This window comes from Plectropomus leopardus, chromosome 1 (genome assembly GCF_026936395.1).
Source record: "Plectropomus leopardus strain MGB_pleo_1.0 chromosome 1, ASM2693639v1, whole genome shotgun sequence".
Lineage (NCBI taxonomy): Eukaryota > Metazoa > Chordata > Actinopteri > Perciformes > Serranidae > Plectropomus > Plectropomus leopardus.
This window is the reverse complement of record NC_142176.1, coordinates 17002672-17023316: the sequence shown is the minus strand read 5'-3', so window position 1 is coordinate 17023316 and position 20645 is coordinate 17002672. Positions and strand designations below refer to the sequence as shown.

The following is a 20645-nucleotide window of genomic DNA, read 5'->3' as shown; positions in this document are numbered from 1 at the left end:
AAACACTCGGCTGAAGTTAGTTTGAAGTTTGTTGATCAGCAGTTGGACGCACATGTTACATAAAGCTTCAAGGTGATGGCAGCTCAAAGTCAGAAATCAGGTTTCTGTTGATTGCATCAATGACTCTCATCAGAAGGTTATTTTAAAATATTGCATGCAGCTCCGCCTCCCTGTCTGCCCTTCAAAATATTCTAATTCACTGTCTGTCACACAGCTAGAATACAAGGGCAGACTATACTGTATAAATATAAACAAAACAGATGATCTGAAGTCTTTCTTTAAATGCAAATTAGTTGGGTAAATTGGTTGATTTGTGAAAGTTTAAAACTGTGATTTGAATTGTATCCAAATTTGGACAAAACAAGGACACACAATAGGTTTCCAACATTTTTATAATAATTTCAAGCACTTATAAATCAATCTGAAATGCTTTTATCACAGGTTTGCAGAGCTTTTTGCAGGATGTAACACATATTAATAGCAAGGCAAGAAGTTCCAACAAAAACATTTTTTTGGCAAACTAAGTTAACAAATGCTCACATACTCTGGACATTGAACCAACCTTGTATACCACAATACACACACCCTGACTTCAGCCACGGACAGTCCTTCGCCAAACCTTTCCCCCTGTGAGCTGTTTATACTCTGACCTGATCTTGAATTAGTTTCCATTCATGGCTCTCTTATTGTTGCTCTGCAGTGTGAAGATTGCTACCTTTCTGAAGCTCTGCCGCATTAAAATCCTTCATATTATGTTTGGAAAACAAGCCACAATCTATTAATGGGGTTCCCTATTGCTATAAACATGTGTTCTCTGGCATATACTGTTTTGTCTCATTTCCTCTCATTCATTGATGTGCATTTACACAGTTTGTGGAATTTAAAGTCCAGGTAGATATTTACAAATTTGGAAATGTTACATTAGCGGTGGAATTTTCACCATTGGGAGGCTGTGAAAGCATCTGCTATCTCTCCACTGCTCAGGTTCACATGCCAGGATATGTTATCAACACTGTTTCTGCTCTTCAGTCACAGCCTCCTCAGTCATGCTACAAAAGAGCAATGCCATGTATTTCTGCACACATTGAAATTGCCCACTTCTGAAGCAGCCCCTAACGTCACGAGCCTCAACTATAGCCAACAAGCCAGCCTACATGTAGCATACACACACACACACACACACAAACACACACACACACACACGCCACTGAACCATATGTAGTTCACAGGCTTTCTTTGGTTGTTTGCACTAGGCGTGTGAAAATGTATTCATGAAAAGTGTGTGGACGGATATGTGTGGATTTGAATACACGTAATTTGTACACTGCAGCTGAGAGACATTTGCACAGTACTAAATGTGCAAGCTTTAAATGAGCGTGGCTTGGGCTGAAGGAGGAATGTCAGATATGGTCAGCAGCAGCAGTTTTTCTTAAGCCACAGATGCCAGAAACAAGATGCCAAAGATGAGATTGTTTGTTAAGAATCCACTTGCTTAAATATGACTTAAATGCTTGAAAGGACCACTGGTGTCAGGCTGATGAAGGTCTATCTGTTCAATGAGCTGTACATGTCTGAAAGCTGCAATGAGCTGCAGAATTGAGTGGGTGTTGATTCTCTTGATGTTGATTCAGTGTTGATTCTCTGGTGATCCTTTTACGTCACAGAGTTTAATATTTTATATATTGCATGTTTTATATATATATATACTACCCTGTATATAACCTACATAGTTTGAAGTAGTCTTAACCTTTAAACAATGTTTCTGGATTTTTTTTTTAATTTTTTGCGGATCAGGGTGCTACCTTAACAAAAAAGAAAATAAGTAGTGTCCAAACAAGCCAAAGACATGAGACACATATTTAAAAATAAGGAGCCATGAAACAAGTGACTAACATTTGCTCACTTTTTAAATGTCTGCCAGCCCTCCTGGAGTGATCTTCATTGGCTGATGTATAAATAATACACACTCATCACCTTTCTTGTCAATATTTACTGAACAGAGTAATGAAAGATCAACCAAGCTATTAGATTCTTGAATAACCTCAACATACACCCCCACCAATATGTGAATACCTGCACCTTGAAAGCCTCCTCTCCCACACAGCTGCCTGAGCATACTCTCTAAAGAAGTACAATGAGAGTAGAATGAATATTTCCATTTAAATCACTACAGCAGGATGGTAAGAGCTGCAGCCATTTTTATTTGTGCCGTTGCCATCTAAAACATTGTAGACTCGTCCCAATTAAACGCCCAGTCACTTTTACAAGCTGTGTGTGGCGACACATTTTGACAAATAAAAGGCCGGTCTCAATTAGAAGCCTGTGGTCTGACTACCATGAAGTTCATTTTTATTAAAGTTATTTGGATGTATAAAATCGGGTTGTTGGCTACCTGCTGGAGATAATGTTAGTTAGCTGCTTAGACAATACAGTATTTATATATGTTTAAACTTTTGTCAATATGGGCATACTACTAATGTTAGTTTGGTAAGATTCTCCACAATTCAATCATTCCACCTATATTACTGAGACCGTGAGCACCAAAGAAGACTGTACCAGCTTAGTAAACAAGAAAGACGCAAAAAAGAGATAAGTAGTAGGTAGTAATAAGTAGATGTAGACTGTAGATTTTTTTTAAAAGTTAAGGAAAAATGTCCAGTGAACTAGATTCATAATTATATGTTTAAAATTATTTTACAGAATTATTATAATTGTTAAGCATTTTCTTCAGGTAATTTCTTGCTTTGCATTTTTGTTTTGTTTTATTTTACTTTCTCTGGGTTTTTGTTTGTTTGTTTTAGTTTATTGAGCAAATTTAGGGGTATTTTTTTGTACTTATCACAGGTTTCTAACATCTGCTGTTGCTGGTCATTACCATCTTCCCATGTTTTTGAAAAAAACAAAACAAAAAAAACCCAACAATTTGCCTTGGTTCCAAAGGGTTAAAAAATGATTTAATTGTACTCTCCTCTCTGGTAAGCAGCAGTTTTGTGTAAAAGGAATTAAAAGCCCGTCTCATATAGAAACCTGTCCCAAATATAAGCCTGTTGAGTTCATTGATTTAAGCAAATAAAAGCCTGTGCTATTAATTTAAGTTTTATGGTTATCTTATGAATAAACAAACCAACTTGCAAACAAGTTGCAAGGTTTTGCTTTAAAGAACAAAAGAGCATTAAGTAGTTGCCTACATTTTCAAATTAGCAATCTGTTACTAACAAATATACTGTCATTTCGTTTCTTTTGTTGCCATTTACTGCATGCTTGTAAAGAGAACAGCATACTTTAACATCCAACTAGGTGAATTAAGGGTTTATTTCGCCCAAAAAATAGTTAGTGATTGTTGGAATGGTGGACTAACCAGCTAGGGCTACGGCAACAAGGCTAATTAAGATGGTTCTGGTGAGTTTTATTTTGTTTCTGTTTGGTTTAAATGAAGTGTGTTTTATGATGAGTTAATAAAATACGTCTTGGGTCAGTAAATGAGAGAAACTTGGATTGGTGTATGGTTTTATTTTTCAATTTAACAAGGAAAGTATGTGCAAGAATACGGCAACCGAGGTCTCAAACTACTGAGTGTGACATACCTTACAGCCCAGTGATGATATATACGAGCACAACACACAAACTCGAGTGTGGTATTGCTTTTATACAACAGTTCTACAAGCGTCTTTTATTTGTTAATAGTACAAGCGACAACAGATTATGATTTGTTTGTTTAATTAATGATTTTTTTTGGCTCCGCCGACACAAATAGTTCTGCAACCGCTGGACGTGACAGCTGTTGCTTAGCAATGCATAAACATTTTACTGCACCCTGCCTACACCCTCTGTGTTAGCTCAGTCTGCATGTTCTGCACAGAGCAGCTGCTTAGTATCATGAACATTTATGTCTGCGTTTTCAGTGAAATCAGTCTGTTGACAGATTAAAAAGTCTATATAAAATATCTGTTAACACATCCTGTTTTGTTTCGTTTCATTAAAAGTAAAAACATCAACCAAATGAAGCTTTAAAGCTTGCCATTTACATTAGGGGTCATATAAAACTCATCAGAGCTCATATTGCGCTATATGTAGCGTTGCGGCATGGCAGTCATTTAAAATCCATTACTCCCTTAACATTCTTTAACACATTCTTTCCTAAACAATTCCATGAATAAATCTTCTGAAAACTAATTGGAAGTCACACTCCATGTCCTCAGTAGAGCCCTTTGGCTAAATGACAAGCAAAGGTGTTGTCTGTGGTGGAGCATCGCAGCTTCCAACCCAGTCTTTGGTGGCAATGATGCATACACTCTCTTATAATGGATCCTCCCTGAATAGATTTTACTCCTGCGGTAAAGATACTAGACACTGATGTGGTAGATCTGCAAAAAAATAAAAATAAAAATCATTGTGAATATGACATTGTGTTACAGTCCTAACATTACATGCTGTATGTTTTAGTGAAGCAGGATTAGGTTAGGGAATGAGAGAAACAGGTGCTTGTGTATTTAATGAAGGCTATCATACACAACATTAGCATCAAATGATTCAAACTTCAGCATATGGCAGTTTTCTGTAATAAGCAGAAAAGTAAGGTAGTCATGTTTCTACAGATGCGACATCTTTTGTTTTTATGATTTTTCTTCCGATTGCAAATGCAGGATGGTACAAGTTTGCTTATGTAATTAATTTCTGTTTATGCACCTACACGACTAAGTATTTGGTGGAGCACCTTCCTCGAACTTACCGCAGTGTAAGATTATTTTCTGCTTCAATGGGGTCCATCAGCTAAGTCATTATTTCCTATTAGCATCACAAGTTTCGATTGATTTCTTGAGTTAATGTGAAAATGAAGCTTCATTACGTAAGCTTATGTACCAGGTTTCTTTTTTTATTATTGTAGTCAATTTTATCACAATTCCTAAACACTTTAAAGTGAGTTTTTTTCCACAAAACAACTGTTATTCTGCAGTTGAGTGTTGCTTTTTGCAACTATTGTGATCTATTCTTGAAAGAGTGAGGACTGAAATGATACAGCAAGTGAAAATTAAAAATGCCACACTTTCCATGATAAAGTTGAGCTATAACAATACTATAGCATTTCAAAAATTAACATTACTTCAAAGCAGCTGTTAACCACCTAGAGGTAAAAAAACACTCATATTTTATGATTGATGATGATGATTTCTGTAAACACATACAGGGCTATTTTTGTCTTGAATCATAACTAAAATTGCTTTGCCAGATGGTTGCTTGTTTGGCAAACTATGGAAATGGCATGTTTTTTGTTGTTTTATCTCCTAGACATACACACCTACAAGCAAACACATACACTATAAAGGCACAGCTGCAATACATCTTAAAATGGTGAAGAAGTGGCAAAGTACTGGAGGTTAGATGAGCAGCAGACTACGATATTCTTTTATAAAAGATTAAACTGGCATAATGGCAGAGCATTTGGTGGTCAGCTGCTTCCTGTCTGCACTTAAGATGTGTCATTTATGAAAAGCACTCAAACAGGTCACGAAAAAAGCAGTGATAATGGAATTGCACCATATGGACAGATTTTCTGTTAAACTCAACTAAAAACAAAATTTTGATTGCTGCCATTATCTGTTCTTGTGTCTGTATTTAGTGCAGTGGATAACCACAGCAATTGTGCACAGCAAGACATTTCTAACATAGTTAGGGCATACCATACTGTTTATTTTCAGATGTGGAGGGAAGTCAGATTTAACCTCTTTTAGAACCAAACAGTGTAGACAAACAATTGAGATGTCATTTCCAACTAACCAGAATTCAAGAAAAAGCATTTAGGTCAAGGTCAACGTAAAAATATGTAAAACCCCCCCCCCCAAAAAACCCAAACATGTTTTGAACTTTTTTTTTTTCAAATTGCCTGCCAATCACAGGTACTTATCAGCTGATATTAGTCGTACTTATTGAATAATACTAAAATCAAGTGGAATGTTTTTAATAATAAAAATAATAACACTGGTCGTTCTGTGTTTCTTATACTTTAAAGGTCATTTTAGAAATGTTGAAAGTAATCTGTGAGCATTAACGTGCATTATGCTTTTCAATTAGTTACAGCCAATCATAGAATAGAATCAGAATCAGCTTTATTGGATTTATGTAAGTATGTGTGCACATACAGAGAATTTGATTCTGGTGTTTTGTTATTCTCAATGTACATAAACAGAAAAGATACAGCTAATAACAAGGACAACAAAGATGAACAAGGTAATGAACACCTGACTTCTATAAACATTTGACTATAGATAACAGTGGCACGGTGAAGTCTGTAAACAGTCGGGCAATAAAGGGTGCTGAAATAAACCTAGAATAAATTAAAAAATAAATAAATAATGTTGCCTACATACATGAGGTACGTGGATAAGTAGGTGGACAGTATATACGTACAGTATATAAATCAAGCTTGAATATGTTTGGCAGATATTTACATGTTCATAGTGTGCATTTACACTATAAAAATATATAATTTATTGGTGAAGTGGGTTCTTGATCTGATAGGGTTATTGCACTGGGATTGTTCCTGACACGATGGGCTGGTGTTTAGTGTTTATCATAGTGACAGCAGGTAGAAAGAGACTGTTCTTGTGTCTGGTTGTTTTGGTGTAGAGTGCTGTGTAGTGCTTATGAGAGGAGAGAGGAAGTTTATACACATTGTGTCTAGTGTGTGAAGGGTCTGAAGTGATGTTACCTGCCCATTTTCTGACTCTAAAGGTGTATAAGTCCTGGATGGAGGGCAGGCTGACACCAATTATTCTTTCTGGAGTCCAAACTAAAAGTTGTAGTCCTTTCCTGTCCTGTTTGGTGGCTGATCCAAACTACACACAGTGATACACATGCAGTGAACTGATTATTGCAGTGTAGAATTGTATCAGCAGCTTCTGAGGCAGGTTAAACTTAGTGAGCTGGCTTTTTCCTGATGGTGCTGATGTTGGAAGTCTCCTTTAGGATTCTGGGAAATGGTGGATCCTACAAATGTGAAGCTTTCCACAGCTGACACAGTGCTGTTCAGTATGGCGAGAGGAGGCAGTGTCGAAGGACTGGTTCTTAAGTCCACTCTCATCGTTTTTAGAGTGTTCAGCTCCAGGTTGTTTTGACCAAGGCTGTTCTTATGCTGTGAAACTTGGATTGGTGTATGGTTTTATTTTTCAATTTAACAAGGAAAGTATGTGCAAGAATACGGCAACCGAGGTCTCAAACTACTGAGTGTGACATACCTTACAGGCCCATTGACGTGCTGTCACCATAACAACACTGCCAAGTTTGTTTTTTTCTTGTCAATTAAGCAATACCATATCGTATGTTTTTCTATGATAAGTAATGCACTGAAATTTGTACACATTCTACATAATCATGAGCCAGAAATATGTGCATAAACCATGTATTATTGGGGGGGTCTGTATCTGCAGGATACAGGATTTAAAACTGTGAACTTGAGTAAACTTTGAGTCATTTCACTGGATTTCCATTAGTTAACCTAACCACAGTAACTTACTTGCCTGAACCTAATCTCTGTAACTTTACATTGAGTATGTAACTTAATGTAAAGTATGTTCAGTAGAATAGAAAATTGAAATATTGCAACAGATTTTTCATCATCAAATAGATTTAGACAAATGGAAATCAACATTGTGTCTAATCATAATTATAGAACATCTGAGATTTGAAAAAAACAAACAAAACGCATCATAAAAAGCATCATATCCCAACAGATACTTCAGTTATATCCAACTTCAGACTGTAGTGGCAACCAGCAGAGTATTTCAAAATGTATCCTAAAGTCTTACAAAGAGGCTTCAAAACTCCTCTCCTTTGAAGTCTAAAAGCAATGCAAAGTGTATTGTATTAATAGTGTAAGGGTATTGCACACACACAATGTTAGCATACATGCAAAACACACACTCACACACTTCAGGCTAAGAAACTATATCTTCAGCTAAGATCCCACTTTTCTAATCTACTCCTGCAACTGCCCCCAGTTTCTCCTCAAACTCCATTTACCAGCTTTTCAAGAAGTGTAGAAAAGAGATAATATGACACAACAAGTAATTACAAGTAATTGTAGAAACTATGTTTTTAGTAATTTCTGAGCATTGAATATCCACTGTACAACATAATACCATTGGTTCACTCCATTCATGATGGGAAGAGGAGTCACATCTGTCAAAGCAGGGTTTGCTCATTAGTAGGTAGACCAGCAGATAAAAGGTTTTCATTTAAATGTAAATCAGAAGGGTAACAAATCCATTATAGTCATTTGGAAAAGGACTGCTCTCTTTGCCTTCTGTGCCATATCTTTGACTCTTACTCCCAGTCAGGGTGTTTTTATTACTTCTCATTCTGGCCTAGGAGATAACAACGTCTAAAAGCTTCAGTGACAACAAATTACAGCTGGACGCTGCTGGACGCTGCTCTGAAGTCTGATTCATTTAAAATTCATATTTTAATAAGCATCACTATGGATGGAGGCAAGCGTGTTATTAATCAGTTGTGGCCCAACAGCTCTGTTCCTTTAAAATGTCAATCTATGTGGAATCCATTAATCTGCCCTGCTGCACATCTCAATAACGTTTTCTTTCAACCAGGTTCAGCAAGCTTCCTGTTTGGGGTATTTCCAGTGTTTATACACACATTATCTCCAGGCTATGTCCTGAACAGTGAAGCTGTAACCTCTGGTTATTTTCATTATTGATTATCCATTATGTTTTCAATTCAATAATTAGTTGCTCAGGCTGTAAAATGTCAGAAAAAAATAGTGAATAATGCCCATCAAAGAATTGCATGGCCCAAGGTGATGTGTTTGAACTCCTTGCTTTGATAAGTTAGTGGGGTTGATATATCAGCTGATAATAGTTTATTGCAACTCATATCAGTATCAACATATTGTATATGTCTGTCAATAACTGATGCTGCCATCTCATGGAATCAGGCAGATGGTCGACGGAAAACAGGATATCATTTTAGTGGACGACGGCAGGATAGTAAAATTAGGAGAAAGTACCAGAAATGGTAACAGTAGACTGCATTGTTGTTCAAAGTTATTTTATATTTGAACTCTTTGCCCTCCTTGATGATGAAATTTACAACGGGATGTTACCTAGCTTCTCACACATGGTGAAAATACAAGCAATTGGGACAATTACTGGACATCAAAAAATTGCATTGCATGAAATAATAAACACAAAATAATTTATTTATCATATTTTATTCCATACTTTGTAAACAATACAGTATCACCATCCCAACATATTGTCATGCTTATTTCATTTTGCCATCCTGCCATTTCCTTGAATTGTTTTGGGGGTTATTTGGTACTGTGCAGAAGCTAATTTCCACCTGTCGTCTTCCGTCTGCCTGATTTCATGCGAACGCAACATAGCAAGAAGATGCCAGTGATGGCATTATATAATTTGCACACCAGGAGGCACTGAGAAGGCTTTATGGAAGTCGGCTTGTCGGTCTGTTGGCCGGTCAGACTGTCCTCTGTTCTGATCCATAGTGAAATGTATCAAAAACTTTTAGATGGATAATCATGAAACACAGACATTCAGCATCCTCACAGGATAAATTCCATTGACTTAAGTGTTCCTCTGACTTTTTCTCTTGTGCTACCATGAGGTTAAACATTTTGGTCTTTTAGTTATATATATTGACAACTATACTATAGTTAAGGGCTGAGTATCCATACTAGAAACCATGGTATAGACCAAAATGACACAGTACCAAGTAGTATTGAAACATCTCAAGGTAAATGATACTTGCATTTAATCTCTTTTGTCATTGTGTGCCACTCGAGCTCTTACCAACTGTCCCCGGTGCGGACCTCCCCCAGCAGTAGCAGCTACAACCCATATTGTCTGTAGTGTGGTGAATTCTAGAGGGGTGTATTTGACAGAGTTGGTAGTTCAGCTTTTCAGGATGCCACCAAAATGTTCAAAATTACACACCAGTTCCATTCACATCATGGGAATTTAATGAAGTAGTTGGTATTGCTGTCGCTCAGTCAGTCTTTGCTGTACTTTGTGTTTAGCACCTATAAGCATGCTACTGTAACAGGCTGATTTAAGATAATGTTTCTGGTAAATATTATTAATCATCAGCACTTTCCCATTGTTATTGTGATGATGTTAGCATGCTGATGTTAGCATTTAATGTATAACCTTGCTGTGTCCAAAAACAGCTTCACAGAGCTGCTGGTACAGCTGTAGACTTACAGTTTTGTTGATATATCATCATTTTTGTTAATTAATTGCATGGAATAGTTATCTATTCATTAACTAATCATTTTAGCACTAGTTAATTTTATAGATGCCTTTGTAACTACTCAATAAAGTATTTAAAACTAGGACATGATGGAAGTTTACTGGAATCTAACAATATAATTAGTGGTTTTTATGTAAAAGTCAACTTTTAGTGTTTAAGTGTGATATTACTGGCTCCTTGTCCTTGGGTTCCTTTGGTTAGTTTTCTGTGTCCCAGTCATTTTTATGCTGCATGGCTTCATGAGACTTTTCCCTGGACCACAACATGCTATTACAGAAAATACCACAGTCATATAATACCAAACCATAATATGCTAATGAAGCAATGATATGTTTCGAAACTTCACAAGAACAAACTGTCTTGTGATAGACTGCCGCTGTGGTTCCCGTGTAACAGTGAGCTGCTCTATGAAACTCAAAGCAAAACATTTTTCTTTGATGTTTTTGACAAATGTTCAACTGTCAGAACTGCAATATTTACAACATGTGGTTGGATTGTTTCATTTAGCTGTTAATACTTTTACACTTAAAGCCATACATGCTCACAGACACAGACATAGACACAGGCACATTAACGTGGACACATTTATCCATTTAAAGTCCCTGACTTGCCTGTTTGAAGAGCCCCCCCAAAGGTAGATGGAGTGCATGTTTTCCTTTGGTTGTGTTAATGGGGTTATTGATCATTCTGGCAACTGCAACATTTCTATAAACCAAATGAAGGCCCTGCTCAAAGTGTGCTGTGTCAGAGCAAAAATGCATTTAGATTACTTCATTCCACAGAACCTCCTCAGAGATAGCTATCTCCTACATTCACTTTGCCCCTTACAGGATATCTAATATTTGAATGTCCGAGATGAAATGTTTTGAAGAAAGGCCTTTTCTTAAGCTTGAAGTGCTGCTATTTTCTTTCAAGGTTGACTTGGTCCCCTTGGAACTGCGTGGTACTGTATATGACAATGCTATTAAAAATAAAAGACTCTTAATGGAACACCTAACATCAAAATGGCATAATTACTCACCAAGGAGATGCAGTTGAGAACAAATCTATAATAATACACAAAAAAAGAAAATTCCTCAACATACCCACGAGGATCATTAAGGTTTCATCTAATGTAGCTTGAATGCACATGTTCATTAGTGTAACGATGTTTAATAAGTGCAGGCATTTAGGAAGTTCTATATTTCATATGTAATAATGTGGAAATGCAAATATGATATTATTATATTTTGCAGCTGTAATTTGACATTGCAGCATATTGTGCATACTATTATAGGGGGCTGAAAAGGATGTAATTTTACATTAGTGAAGCCATATACAGAACACATTAGGGAAATAATTCACACATGAGATTTGTATTTGTAAAATTAGACTTAGACAAGGCCCAAGAAGCATTTTCTTAAAACTGGACCAGTGATATAACAATTACTGCCATGTAGAAAACTCTGCAGGTGAAGGCTGCAGGCAAAATAGCACCCAAACTTTTCATAGAGATGCCGATTTCAAAGTTTGAAATTTGACCTTTTGGTTCTAGCATCGGCATCAGAACAAATCAGCTTAATTTCAAAAAGGTTGACCAAGGCTTCAGAGATGAGTCATTCATCCAAGTTTGGTTAATTAAAATTGGATCAGTGATAACACAGAGATACCTACTAGAGTTCAACAATGAGACAACAGACTCTTGTGCTCTATCCCTGCACCACAGTTCATTTAATCCCCTGGGTGACAAATGCTAACAGTGTCAATAACAAACAGGCAGCTGCATCCTACCAATTATACAGTGCTGACTGGCATAAACTAATTGTAATAGTCTCATTTGGAAAGGATTTGTCACAAACAGACAGATCATGTTTCCTATGAGAAAACTTTAAGCCTTTTCCTTTTTACACATAAGTTAAGCTATGCTCTCATTTTGTGTTTTATTCTGCATCCTTTCATATTTTAGAAAACGAATCACTGAAAGCACATTTAACAGCCCCCACTATCCATGGTTTGAGGTAATTGTACAAAGATTTGCCCTTTTACAGAGACTAAACATGTGCAACAGAGGGCTATAATGCAGGACAGTAGAGACTTTACCCCTGTTAGAATCTGAACCAAGACCGCAAGGCGGCTGTAGCTCACAGCAGGTCGTTTCCTAAAACAAAGGTCTGTGGTTTGATCCCAGGCTCCTCCAGCCAACATGTCAAAGTATCCTTGGGCAGCATACTGAACCCCAAATTACCAAATTACCCCCAAAACTAAGCAGGATGCAAGTGCAGGTCCATTTACCATGATGTAAACGTATAACTACTAGGGCAGAGCCATGAGTGTCAAAGCTTTGATGAAAACCACAGTAGTTAACATCAAAATCAATATTCGAGCACTACTGAAACTGGACAGTTTGACCACACACAGTCTTACAGATACACTAGCACCATGTTGAAAACATCAAGCGTCTAGGAAGATGAACCCTAAAGGCCGAGTGCCAGATCGACCAAGGAAACTGGTTTACACAAATCTACAAGCTTCGCAAATAACCTGAAAACTGCAAGTAATAGCTTTACAATCTTGCAAAGTACAGGGTTTCCACGGATCTTCATTGAATTCAAATGAACTGCATTATTAACTGTGTCACTTTGTGAGTTTTTTTAACGATGGCAAAGCCATCAATATATGGACACAGCTCAAATATTTCGTCAAATATTTTGACACCACTGTCTTACAGATTGATCCGTTCAGCACAGCAGCCTCAATCAATCCATTACACAGTCAGGTGAAGTCAAAAATATCAGGTCAGTGTTTGCAAGGCTTCCATTAAAAGCTGCCCAGCAAACAGACTCCAACTACTCCAAACACTAAAGCCACTGCTGCTGTGCCCCAGAGCTGGTTGTGTTCTCGTTCACTGATTGTTCACAAGCATCGACTCACACTATGTTGACAAGAATCTATTTTTTTTAAGACTGTAAATGTCCAGCAGATAGATTGGGAATAACAACTTTTGAGTCACTTATGTGCGCTGCATCATGCAAATGTTCACTACCAGTAAAGCTGTGAGTAATCTCACATATTAATTTAATCAAATATTTGTAAATTATAGAAATGGCATGACACGTATAAGCACGACATTTGCATAGCAAAATTGTATAGTATATTAAGTGGGGTTGAGTGGGATGCACTCTTACCACAAGTAGTGGAATCAGCATAACTGTTTATTTCAAGCAAAATGGCCCAGGATTTGATGTAATTCATCAAGCTGCAATGGGTGTTCTATGTTTTTAACTGAAGTTAATTTTCCATGTCAATAAATAAAAGCATCACACATCATATGCTTCTTTAAACGCCTTTGTAGTGTATTTCAATACAGTATTCTTTGAACTATCCCAGTTAATTAGCCAACTCTGAATATACCAAGCATCATAGAGGCTCAGTGTAGACCTAAAGGCAAACAGAACCTCATGTCAGCCTTTGTATAAGTTTATAAACATCTTGCTGTAGGATATTTGTTCTGACAAACACTCACTGCTGTCTTTTTAAAACGGGAAATGAGAGCTGAGCACACATTGTCACAGTTTAGTTGATCTTCAATTAAACAGATTGAAAAGGCAAATCACAACGTGCACACTCAGAACATTGTATTGATACGTCTCTCTGCAGGATGTGCTCTTTGTAGTCAGTGACTCAGAGCAAAAGCAACACAGATTAGTCAAACAGTGTGGTGGTGAAATGAATTTTGCTGCTCTCTAGTTTAATTTAAAAGAAAGAAAATATGTGACATTTTACTGTAGTCTTTGATTTTGTTGCGTAGAGCTGTAATGATTCATTCTTTGCATTGGCACGTCAATTATTAATAGTGCAGCTTCACCTTCGTTGATCTGCTAAAGGAAATAATTGGATTAAATAGCTCTGTCCACAGACATAGTCAGTACAAATAGCTTTGAAATATTTGCAACTTTAGATGTCATGTTTTCCTGAATAGGCTCTATTTTATTGAGGTCATTGAGTTTTTATGCTTTCATGGTGGTGATAGCTGAGGCTGGAGGCATTCTTTTTTTTTTTAGGTTGTCCATATGTACATCTGTCTCTCTGTTTGTCCCATTCTTGTGAACATAAGTTCTCAAGGAAGTCTTCAGGGATTTGTTTCAAATTTGGCACAAACATCCACTTGGACTCAATGATGAAATGATTTTATTCTGGTGGTCATGGGTCAAAGGTCAAGGTTACTGTGACACCATCTGTGAATTTCTTGTGAATGCATCAAGAACAGCTTGAAGGATTTTTATCAAATTTGGTACAAATGTTCACTTGAACACACAGATTCACTAATTACATTTTGATGGTCAAAGGTCTGATCTGTCTCACTCTCCTGAACACAATACCACAAGAACACCCTGTGGGAATTTCCTCAAATTTGGCACAAATGTCCACTTCAACTCAAAAATAAATTGATTGGAATTTGGTGGTCAAAGGTCAAAGCCACTGTCAGAACTCAAGAACTCATATTTCATCCAAATGCCAAATAGGATAAGATGATGTCATGACATTTTATTTCCCAAAAGGTCAAAGGTAATTAGTCAATGTTGACTAATAATGCTCTGCGAAAACACCATAACTCAACATCATAACTCAGAAACACAAGTAAGACGTTTGGTCAGATGCTGAATTGGTTACATTTATCTGACCTTGAAAATCTGCTGATTGTATAGATCTTTACTGTTTATGCAAGTGTATTGGTTCGAGGAGGTAAACAACCATAATTCTAGTTTTTATGAACAACAGCAGCTTATTTTCTGGTCGTTACTAGGTTTTGCTGATTAAAGGTAGTGTCGGATCCTTGTAGAAACTGTTTAAAGTCTAGGATACACTGCGCGATTTTGGCCTGTCCCAGACAAAAGATGACAATTGTGAAAGAAATGTAGTGATATCTTTGGTCGTGGCTCTGAAGCGGTTGTCCTACGTCACACAGTAAGAGAGATTCAAAGATGGCTGTTGTCACGATCGTGCGAGCCTGTGATTCAGTAGGCGTTGTCATCGTACAGTTTGCATAAATCAAACTTGATGTCACACCCAAGTTAAATAGATCCATGTCACACAGTGTAGCTTGCACTAAACTTATAGCATTGTTAAAATCTCACAGTCTGGAGGAGGCTTAAAAGAGAGGATTTTATTATGCAGGTGTCAGGACTTTAGATAAAATTAGTATTCCTGACGGAAATTTGGGTTATCACTGTTTTGAGAAACATGCCTCTAGGAAAATGTGACATCTAAGGTGCCAGGTCCTCAACCTAACAGTCTGGACGACCTCCTGATCAGCTGTCCTCACCATGACGTCCTTTATTCTTTGTGAAAAGAAAAAAAAAATCTTATCTACAACATTGCAACTAACTTAATACTAATTAGACCGTCAAAGTTCTAAGTTGCATGGTAAGTCAAGAAGTCAGCATCTAACTGCTTTGCAAATCCAGCAGGAAGCAGAGGCCATGCAAGAAATGTGATCCCTGGCTCTGAAGGTGTCATCTGGCCCTGCATGGTTCAGCAGCAGACACACAGACTGCTCATGGCGTGAGGGTTGTACTGTAAAAGATGTCCGCCAGACACATTGGCAGCAGGAGAGACACAAATCGATTTCCTGCAAGAAAGCACAGAGAGCCTAAGTGGGGGAGGGCCTCTTTAGCAAAGCTCTTATTAATTAATAGTGTCTCAGGAGGGGATTACATGATCTGATTCCTGCTTCTTCATCACAGCACTGCAGCTAATGATATCTGAGGGAGCTCTTCTGCGCAACACACCTCCACCCGGCAATGTATACGATCATTACAGCGGAGTATGCAACACTAGTAGAGTATCCTCTCTGGCTTATCATCAGTATCATGTGATGAAACCTCTGTCATATGTTTCTATTCATACTGAGACCTGAGAGCTTGAATATTGCGGTGATCCAGCTTTACAGTCCATTTATTGCCAGTTTCAAGTCTTGATTAAAAAACGCCTACTACATGAAATTTATAACACCTGTAATTACCGACACATGCACACTCTATGACACATACTGAATCAGGTGCCTGTTGTGTGCAAAGAATCCCCATTGTTGCATTGTATAAAGACATTATTTCCTTTATGAGACCATGGATTTGTCACTATGTAATTTAAGCATTTTTTTTTATTGGCTGAAGGAGAGCTGGGAATGTTAATCAACAACATGTCTTCTTCATCTCAGTAACTCACTTAGTGCCACTAAGTCCCACAGTTAAACTCGACATGAAGCCTGACCACACTCACTGATCGGCAAACTACATATTACAGAGCCTGACAAACTGTTTCACAATTAATTGAACTTCAGATTAAGATTAGCACATAATATAGGTGTAGATTTGGGAAGCCACACTGCCCGCATTAGCAACGCCGCTCAGGCATAATGCAACTGATGCTCAGCTGCAGAATAACCACAGATATGGAGCCTATCTTATTTTTTCTTATTATACTTATTTCATGTGCTGGCAGTTTTCAGCAAAAACAAACAGCGAATATGGTCTTTTAATTTTCATATTGACATCATACTACATTTCACCAAAATTTTAATGTTTATATCTGTCACAGACAAGAAAAAAATATTAATGTATATTTTTAACTTAACAATTCCTCTTTCCATTTCAAAATAAAAGCTAACTCTAACAAAGTTTCTGTGGACAGCATATGTTAATATGCCTCATATATTAATAACACAAGGTTTTTTATTGTGAAATATTTGCAGGACCATGTTGCTGAAAATTCAGTGGCTTGCACAGCTCCATAAATAAGTGGAATAACAGCTTTTAATTGTAGAAATGCAGCAGTCTTAGCGCAAGGCGTCTCTGCAGCACGGCTGCATGCGAACGTGCACTGCTCAGGCAGGCAGAATGGCACGGGCGTAAATGTTTGATGCTCAAAATTTTCTGGAGGGGGACCCCCAAGCCCATGGTTTCATATGTGTCCCACCAATATTGGAACAAAAACTCTGTCCCTTGCATATAGCAACAATATGTGGTTTTGAACATAAAATCAAGTGTTTTAATTGTTTTTATTGTGGAACTCATGACAAAATTAGCCATTATTGTGACCACATCTTATTTAATTCCACCAATGACGAATATCCACAGTGTCATTTTAGTTATTTTGGTTATTTTATTAAGAAAAATGAAAACAGGTTGCATTTATTCAACATAACTAATAGTATAGCTCACTTAGACTTTTTTTGTGGACAGGAGAATGTCTCTCTGTGGGTGCCATCCATGCCGGGAGATGTATGTACGTATGTTTGTGAAAGCCAAGACTTGCCCACTGGCACAGCACGATTCAACCGAATTTAATACTCAAACTCGAGAGGGTTTTGTGTGATGTCTTTCCTGATACCTTTTTTACAATATAAAAAAGTAATACCTGTGTAACTAATATTAGGTGTCCCTGCTTGACATGCGAGTGAGCGTTGCCAATACATTCTCAGGAAGCAACCTGCACAGCGTCGGGGCCAATAAATTGAATGCAAATTATTAATCTTATTTACATCATGTGCTTTTGCTGCTGCTGCTTGTCAAAATGCCTGCAGTAAGAATTAAGTGTGTCCAGCAGAAAGACAGATTTGTGAATTTTAATCACATAAGGTCACCACGAGTGTCCAATAAAAGCCCACGGAGACATGTAATGGCTCTGCTCTTTAATCCTTTATTATATTGAAAGAGACAGTAACCCACTAACCCTCCTTGAACCTCCCTTCGCCACTTTGTAAACTTGTCGAGACATAATGACAAATTGAAGAAAGGCTGTGTTGCCTCCAAACACATTTTGCCAAATTAAATGAACTGTTGCACAGTGTAAAAGTTCATGCCATTATGTTTTGTATTTCTCCTGCTTATGTACTTTCCTCCATCCACATTACACGGGCAGGCTAAATGAGCTGTAGCCTGCGCACAGTAGAACACATCAGCGTTAATAAACCATGAAAAGGTCAATTACACGTCATTCTGTGAATTGTTGTGACCATTTATAATCAGCCTTGTGTCAGTTACACTTAAATCCCTCCACTCAAAGAATCCTTACATCATTATCCATGGTTCCCAGCATCTGGATGCTGACAATGACAACATTTAGATTTTGTCCCTCCATTGAAACTTGGCAGAAAAGGGCCCCTAGAGTTCAACTGCTAAAAAACAAAACGGCTAATATTTGAGACAGTCAGCATTTCTCATTGAAACATTGGCTTCTACTGTGTGCATTTACATCACAACTTGAACAACTGAAGCATAAAAAAGGTGGCAGTGAACATAAGTTTTCAGTTAAAGAAAACAGCAGGGAAAAAAACCCTTAAAAAAAGCATGTAAAACATTTTTTCATCTCATCATCTTATCAGCAATTAGTGAATCAGTGACTACCCAGCTTTCCATGAGTGTTTTACTTTCTACTCAGTAGGTGCTGAGCAACATTTACGTATGGTGCAAGAGTAGGGGTAGGGAGATTATCTATTTTAGTTGTCCTTCTAGACTTACTGTAGGCTACCTGCATTGCATTGCTCCTTGGGAGTTCTTTGTACTGTTGGTTGATTGATAAAAGCATGTTGCCGACTAAATAAGAAACCAACATGACTTTTTTGGTCCTTTACTGTGAATATCTCAGTACACTACAAAGCATTCAGACTGACCTATACTGTAATACAGTTATACCAGCTGCTATAACAAAACAAGATGACAAAAACTGATCAATACAGCCACCTAATGGCACATAAACTAAACCACAAACTGACCAACACACAGCTATGACGCACTACCACCTCATAAAGTTGTCATTGGCATTCACGCATTCATTCATTATAAGCAATTTAACTAATCTCAATGAAGATGTCTGATTTATTCTTGGAGGGGTGTGCGGTTACACTGTTGATGCTTCCATGGAAACCTGAGACTCGTCACTTTAATACAAAACAAGCTCCTAAAATCCCTTTCACTAACTTGTACAAGGCTAATGAAATATGCATCTCAGATAATGGTGTCCAAATACAATAAAAGAGGAATGGCATATGTTGGTAATGTGATCATCCAATTCTGGGAATCAGACACCACACCCTGACCCCCTTAACCCCATCCGAAAGATTAAGAGCCAGGTCAGGAGGATTTGATGTTACAGCCGTGTCGGCTGGCCTCAAAACCATCAGACTGCAGATGTGACAAACACAGGAACAAGTGTGTACTTGGTTCAGTCAGACCATAAACCCTGCATGGACAACTTTTAGGTCACCAATATACAGATTGAGTCCATCTTTGATGTCAGATGAAAGAACAGATTAAGCGTGTACTTCAGTCACATTTGTTACAGTAGGTGGACAAGATACCTTTAAAAGGACAGGTGGGGAAAACCAGCTGAAGCAGAATGCTTCACTCAAGTTTGAAGAGTGATGACATTGTGCTGCCCCATTTTGTTGTATTTGTGGAGCCTTTAAATTTAAACCTGCCATAATCAATATTCTTATATTAAAACACATTTTCTGTCCCAACTTGTCAGGTACAGATGATTGGTCAGACCTACATGTCAAACTATTAGGCTCTATAGTTAGCCCTTCAGTGTCAGTTTTAGACCCTCAGGGATGGTGTGTCAATTTATGCTTGTTACATACAATGTGTCTATTCACAAGAAACTTACAGTTTCTGCTTTATACATATACAGTCTCTTCAAAATAAACTAAAATGTAAATGGAAAAACTTTGTTTTTAGGTTTACTCCCTTAGGTTTTCACAACAAAATCTTATAGTTAGGTTTAGAAAAACATTACAGTTTGGCTTAAAATAAGTACACCTAAGTTTGTTATTAATGTAATGTAACGTCACATAAGTTTCTAGTGTAGTATGCTACACATACCGTGTTATTAAAAGGTTTCAAAGCAAAGAATTGCAAAATAGGTGCATAAGCATTCTTTTTGCTAATAAGAGTAGAAATCTTTCCTGCTGGATTTAGGGCTATATGGGTACTTACATACAGCTTTAGATGTCTGCTAGCATGTTTTCACTTTTTTAAAATATGCTACATAGAGAAAGCAAGATAAAAGAAGAAGACTGAATGTAGCACAAAATTCATAACAGGCGCTGCATAATGGCCAGCATTGTGTTGAACGATAATCTCAACAAATTGTCCAAGACACCTCACCGATCTCTGTCTGAGTTCACTCAGAGCAAGTCTGACCGCTCAAGATTTCATTGGCTTTGATTAAAATTTTATATACTACTTTAATGAGTGTGTAGAATAATTAACTATTCTGCTATCTTTAAAGCCAGACTTTCCCTTATAGCCCCATGAATGTGACTGAAACACAGCTCTCGCTTAAGGGAGGTATCATTATGTCTCCAGCTGTCAGTGATTACGTTCACA

General features: G+C 37.4%; 1 long non-coding RNA gene across 1 annotated transcript in view; it reads left to right on the top strand.

Annotated features, from left to right (window-relative positions):
• The window catches only part of LOC148190388 (uncharacterized), a 97376-nt gene that overhangs the window by 28048 nt on the left and 48683 nt on the right, over window positions 1-20645 (top strand). The window lies entirely within an intron of this gene.